Here is a 6,786-nt window from a genome sequence, read left to right on the forward strand (position 1 = left end):
AAACAATCATTCTGAATTAACTACATTTAACACTATTCGTAATTCAACTTGTTCCTCATCGCTTGGAACTTCACCTTCTTCAAGCTTTTAGTTAAAATGTCAACCTTTAGATCATTGGTGGTGGAGTATTCAAGTTTTATTTTGCCTTTTATTACTTGATCTTTCAAGAAGTGAAATCTTGTTTCTATATGTGTTTGCTTCTTCCATGAACACTTGGATGTTTTGCTAGGTCTATGATAGATTTATTATCTATCTTCATCTTCACAACCTCATTGTTTCTCAGTCCCCAATTCTGCCAGCCATATAGCTAGGCAATGCAACCACATATTCAACTTCACAAGTAGACAATGTTACTATGATTTGCTTCCTTGAAAACCATGAGATTGGTGATTCATTTATCATGAAAACATAGCTTGAGGTGTTCCTATCATCTTTATCTCCACACCAATCTGCATCAGTAAATTCATCTAAGTCAGCTTCATTGCCATTCAAATTCCTGGGATGTTGCAGTCCAAGTTCATTGGTTTCTTTGATGTATCTCAAAATTCATTTTGCTGCCATGTAGTGAGGTGTTCTAGGCCTCTCCATATACCTACTAACCAGTCCAACACTATGTGCAATGTCTAGCCTTGTGTTGCACAAATACCTCAAGGATCCTACCATTTGCTTGAAGGTTGTAGCCATTAATAACACATCATCTGAACCTGAATCCTCAACTGCCATATGAGCTTCATCATCATCTCTTTGGACCTTCTTGGATCTACATTCCTATGTAAAATGCCTCCATTTTTTACAATTGTAACATTGAATCCATTTCTTGTTAAACTTCTTTTTGCCATTTGAATTCTTGTTGTTGTTATTGTCACTGTTTTTTTGGTTTCTTGAACTTCCAACCCCTTCATCAAATCAATGCCTCTTGTACCACTTGAATTCTTCATTTCCTTTCTTGTGCTTCACATAACCTTGGCTGGTCTTCTTGCTAGCTTGGGCTTGTAGTGCCGGCAATCGAGATGCTAAGGTTGTTGCATACCTTTCTCTTACTCTCAACTCATGAGCTTCAAGAGAGCCTTGCGAATCCTCCACTTTCATCTTATCAAGATCTTTTGATTCTTCAATAGCTACTACAATATGATCATACCTCTATGTTAAAGTTTTAAGAATCTTTTCAATAATAACCACTTCAGTTATTGATTCACCAATAATTCTCATCTAATTAAAAATTTCCTGCACACAATTGAGGTAATCTGCCACAACTTCATTTTCTTCCATCTGAAACAATTCATATTTCCTTCTTAACATTTAGAGCTTCACATTCTTGGCCTTTTCCCCACTTGTATAGTACTTGACCAAGATTTTATTGAGACAAAGTCCCAAATTAATGTTTTGATGATAACTAAACAAAAGTTAATTAAGACCTATAATTATGATTATAAGTTTTTTGATATTTAACATGTGTGTTAATCAAAGATAAGTACCAAGCATTTCAAAACAGATCATATAAAACGTAACAAGCTAATTTAGAGAAACGAAGAACGTTCTTGACAAAATTTCGTAAAACGAAGAACGTTCTCCATAGTTCCAAAATAACAAGAATGATCAGATTATTAAAGAAAACATTAGATCAAAATTTACAATCCGTTTCAGAATATCACCAGAAATATACAAGGATCAATTCAATATAAAAATCACTCGAAAAGACAAAGGAAAAAGCTATACTTCATAGTTCATAAAGCAAGATTATTCTCCAAATTAAGCAAGCATGAAGTACGAAAAAGACAGAATGGACAAGACACCTCAGCTATACTTTTTAGCAGCCTGCACACGTGATACAAGCATGAGATCACTTCAGACAACTGTCAAGTAAAGATTAAACCTAAGCACCCCTCAAAGTAGAAACGAAGATTGTTCTTGGTTTACAAGAATATTCCTGCTTTAAGAAAGGACATGCTTGCTTTATGGCTGATCTTATCCAATTACTGACACATGACAACTGGACCTTTCTCAACGACCAAGTAAGTTGTAATAAACCTTCTTGAAGTATATAAAAGAAGCCTCAAAATGAAGGATAGATCGGAGCTTCAAGTGCAAAACAATACATAACTCATACAATCACATTTAAAATCTCTTGTGCTTCTCAATCATTTCAAAGATTCAATTCTATTCTTAACTTGATATCAGAATCAATTTTACTAAGTTCGTATCCAAGAATCTAATCTGAAACACAAGTTCAACATACTCAGATTGTACCAATCTCTTTAAATGATCACTTGTAAACTCAAGACTATTGTGTTGAAATAGGTTGAGTAATTTGTAAAAATCCTTTTATTTTTAAAAGGAAATGTGTAAAAATCCTTTCTAGGTTGATTTTTAAAAGTTGTGTGAAAGCCAAAACGATCTTGCTTTGAGCACTTAGTGGAACATCTCACAATTGTGAGGACTGGACTTAACCCGTGTTGGGGGAACCAAGATATATCTCTGTGTGATATCTCTTCCCTTATCTCTATTTAATTTTTATCTTCTAATCATATTTTATGTAGACAAGTTAAAATTGTGTGTTTTTACTAACCTAGAACGTTCTTTGTTTATAACCAAGTTCAATCTCAAGTTAAATATTTTATGTTTTAACAGGTATTTTAAAAAGGGATAATTACAATTCAAACCACCTTCCTTGTAATTGACATTGTTACTTCAATTGGCATGAGAGTCAGTCTCTAAGGATTAACACTTAAAAAGTACTAGAGTAAAAGATTCAGAAAGAAAATGTCAAAAGCCAAGTACATTGCTGAATGAGAATCATCAAACAAACCACCTTACTTTGATGGCTTAGATTACTACTTTTGGAAAAGTAAAATGAAATTGTTTCTAAAATCACAAGACACAGTTATGTGGCACATGATTACAGATGGAGATTTCATACCAAGAGTCGACCAAAATGATTGAACATCTAAGGTACTTCTAAACTCAAAAGCTCAATTATTTTTATAATGTGCTTTAAGCAGGGAAGAAAGTGAAAGAGTCGATGAATGCGACACTGCTAAAAAGGTATGCGACACACTACAAACTCATCACAAAGGAATGAGTCATGTGAAAGAAACAAGGATCAGCATATGCATAAGAAAGTTTGAACTATTTGAAATGAATGAAGGTGAAACTTTTGATGAAATGTACTCAAGGTTTACAATCATTGTAAATGAAATGTGATCGTTAGGCAAGGCATAAGCAGTACAAGACAGAGTAAGAAAAATAATGAGATGCCTCCCAGTCATATGGGGACCAATGGTAACATCTATAAGCTAGGCCAAGAACTTTCAAGTACTCGGATTAGAGGAATTAGTTGGAACCTTACGAGCACCTGAGTGATGATGCAGGAAGACAAACCAACAAAGAAAGGAAAAGAAATAGCCTTTAAAGCCTCTCAAGAAAGTATACCACTACAACAAGAAGAAGAATTAGAAGAAATCGGACTGGAAGAAACTGATAAAGAAATAGTTCTTCTTACAAGAAAAATCCAAAGGATGATGACAAGAAGGGATCAGATCAAAAAGGGATTTCCAAGTAAAAAGAAAAATTCAAAACTGAGGTTGACAAGAGTCAAGTCACATGTTTTGGATGTAATAAACAAAAACATTACAAGACTGAATGTCCCTTGAACAAAAGAGCACCAAAGAAATTTCCTTTCAAGAAGAAATTAATGATGGTGACCTATGATGATTTTGATGAATCAGGAACAGAGGAACTTGAAGAAGCCAACTTATGTTTGATGGCAAACTCCGAAGACAAGGAGGTAATAAATTCTGAACCATGTCCCTTATGTGAACAAATTGAAAAATATTTTGATAGCTTACTTAATGATTCAAATCTGCTTGTTCAAAAATGTAGCTCTTTAAATGATCAAGTTTTAAAAGAAAAAAGGGAAAAAAGAGAAAGCTCAGGTTATGATTGATGAACTAAAAAACATCATTTAGAACATGCAGAAATCTCATTTTAAGGAAACTGATGAAATTGAAAACCAAGATTGTTCTACGATTCAAAAGGAGAACATTATTCTTAAAAAAGAAAATGAAATTCTCAAAAATGACTTAGGAAACTTTATTAAATCTACTGAAACATTTAAAAAATCATGGGATCCCAAGTAGGGATATTTGACAAAGCTGGACTTGGCTTTGACAAAATGCAAAAATAAAAAATGTATGAAAACATTTTTGTTCCTGAAAGAAAGAAAGACAAGTGCAAAACAAGATGTTTGTATTGTAAAAAAATTGGACATCTAGAATATGCATGTTATTTCAAAAAAAGAGATGAAAAATTTAAAGCGAAAAGGTCACTTAAATCCCAAGAACGTTCTGCAAACAGGCCTCAACATTCTTCTCAAATGTTGAAAAAGGGAGAACATTCTGGACACAGACAAGAACGTTCTTCATGCTCTTTTTGCATAAAAATTGGATATGATGAATCACAATGCTACTTTAAAATATATAGCATAAAAGGAAAAACTAACCTTCAACGACTCAAGACAAAATGGGTACGTAAAAAATCTGTAACATCTAATGCAGGTTGGTTCTCAAAGTATCAAGAAAAATCCATGGTACTTGGACAGTGGCTGGTAAGACATATGACAAGAAATAAAAAAAAACGTTTTATGCCGCTCATTAAAAAGGATGGAGGATCGGTAACATTTGGGAACAATGATCAAACAAAAATCAAAGATAAAAGTACCATAGGTAAGGAAATTCTGCTAAAATTAATGATGTTCAGTATGTTGAAGGGTTGAAACATAATGTTCTAAGCATTAGTCAACTTGGTGATAATTGCTTTGAAGTTATTTTTAAACCAAACATGTGCGAAGTCTGAATGGCAAACTCTGGTGAGATTTTATTTTTTGCATCTAGAAAGAAAAATCTCTATGTTTTATACATTGAAGAATTACCAGTTGAATCATGTTTCATGTTCATTAACAAAGACAAATGGATATGGCATAAGTGAACTGGACATGTGTGTATGAAAACTATTTCAAACTTATCAAAATTAGATCTTGTTAGAGGACTTCCCAAAGTAAACTTTGATAAGAATAAAGTATGTGAAGTGATAGGGTTTCAGCAAGTGTACTGAATCGTTGCAAGTAATAATAAAATGGTAGTACCGAGTGTCGAACTCAAGGATTGCGTTTTACTATCGAATTATATTTAATTACTTAAATTGAACAAAAAGTTCCCAGCTTAATTGAAATAATATTTAAAATTAACAACAATAATAAAATTGACCCTTTATAATAAGAAAAATGTCAGGGATGAGTTTCATTTCAAATTCAACCTTTGTGTCTAATTTGATCCTAATTACTGAATTTCTTTAGTGAATTATTACCGAATTCTCTTTATTATTCTTGCCCTAATGTCTTAGTGACATAACCTTTAATTCCAAAGTAACCCCTAACTCCTTAGTGTATTTAAAATTAGAATTAAGCATTACGGTATAGGAATTCTCTTTTTAAACTATTGCCTATGCAGCAAATTTAATTGGTTTCATGACCTGCATCTATCCCTAGATTGCAAATTCATGAATTTCTCATCTCAAATATTCGTAAAGTCCACTTCCGTTTCAAAATACGAATGGTAGAATATTTTAATGTTGATCAAGCAATATAAAGCATTAAGCACAAAGATGAGAAAAATAATTCAATAAACTCATTAATATAACTAGAAATCAAATTAGAAAAATAAAGGTTTCATCTTGTTACACTCATCCCTAACAAATAATTTTGTTACTCATGACATAGATAGAAAAGATAGAGATTAGAGAAGAATTACAAGAAAGATTCATGAATGATTCTTGATAAAACTCCTCCAATGGTGTTAGAAACGACCGTCTTTGAGTTTCTCTGCTAGGACATAAGTCTCTTCACTTCCCAATAGTCCAAAAAGATCCCAAGAAAGTGAAAAAAGTGTATTTTAATTAATGCTGACGGGTGCCACACACCCTAGGCGCATGCTTTGCGCTTCAAGCGCGTTCCGGCAGTGGAAAAATGCAGAAAATGCGCTTCAGGCATGGCTGTTGCGCTTCAGCGCACAACTTTTTATGTTTGACGTTTTCAGCATGTTTCTCCTTTTTAGAGTCTGAATTGTGTAAGACCCATAATTTTAAAGTACCATTTATGTATTTTTGGTGTATTTTGGATTTTGGCTCGGAGGCTTTTAAGCCAAAGTTAATAATATTTTGGAGTTTTGTAATCAAAAAGATATTTCGATGCCAATTAAAATTTCTCGTCGATAAATGAATTGAAATTAACTGCGGTGAATCCTTTACGGATAATTTTATGCGTTTCGGGCGAAACTGTAATTTAACAAATATCTAGATATTTTGAGATATTTGTTAAGTTATATTTATTATCTATATATGTTTGTTTGGAGGGAAAAAGAAAGGAAAACTAGAAGGAAAGAAAAGGAAAAGAAAATAGTATAAAAGGGAAAGAAGGAAAAAGGAAGAAAGGAAAGAAAAAGAAAGGAAAGAAAATTGAAAAATTCCATCTTCTTCCTCTCAACCGTGACCCATTTCTCCTCTTTCTCCCGTTTTCATTTTCGTCGCTTTCTTTTCTTCAAAACTAGTAACCCAAGGTTGGGTGAGAGTTAGAACAAGGATTTCACAACTCCACTCTTCCTCTTTGATTTGAAAACGAAGAAAAACGGTATTTGAGATCCAAACACAAACCCCTCCGTTTCTTCTAGATCCAAGCTTCATTTCGCGAAGAGTTAGAAGGGAAAGTTGCTCACTACCACGCCACGGTGCTAGGGG

This window comes from Cicer arietinum, chromosome 7, assembly GCF_000331145.2.
Source record: "Cicer arietinum cultivar CDC Frontier isolate Library 1 chromosome 7, Cicar.CDCFrontier_v2.0, whole genome shotgun sequence".
In the NCBI taxonomy this organism is placed as follows: domain Eukaryota; kingdom Viridiplantae; phylum Streptophyta; class Magnoliopsida; order Fabales; family Fabaceae; genus Cicer; species Cicer arietinum.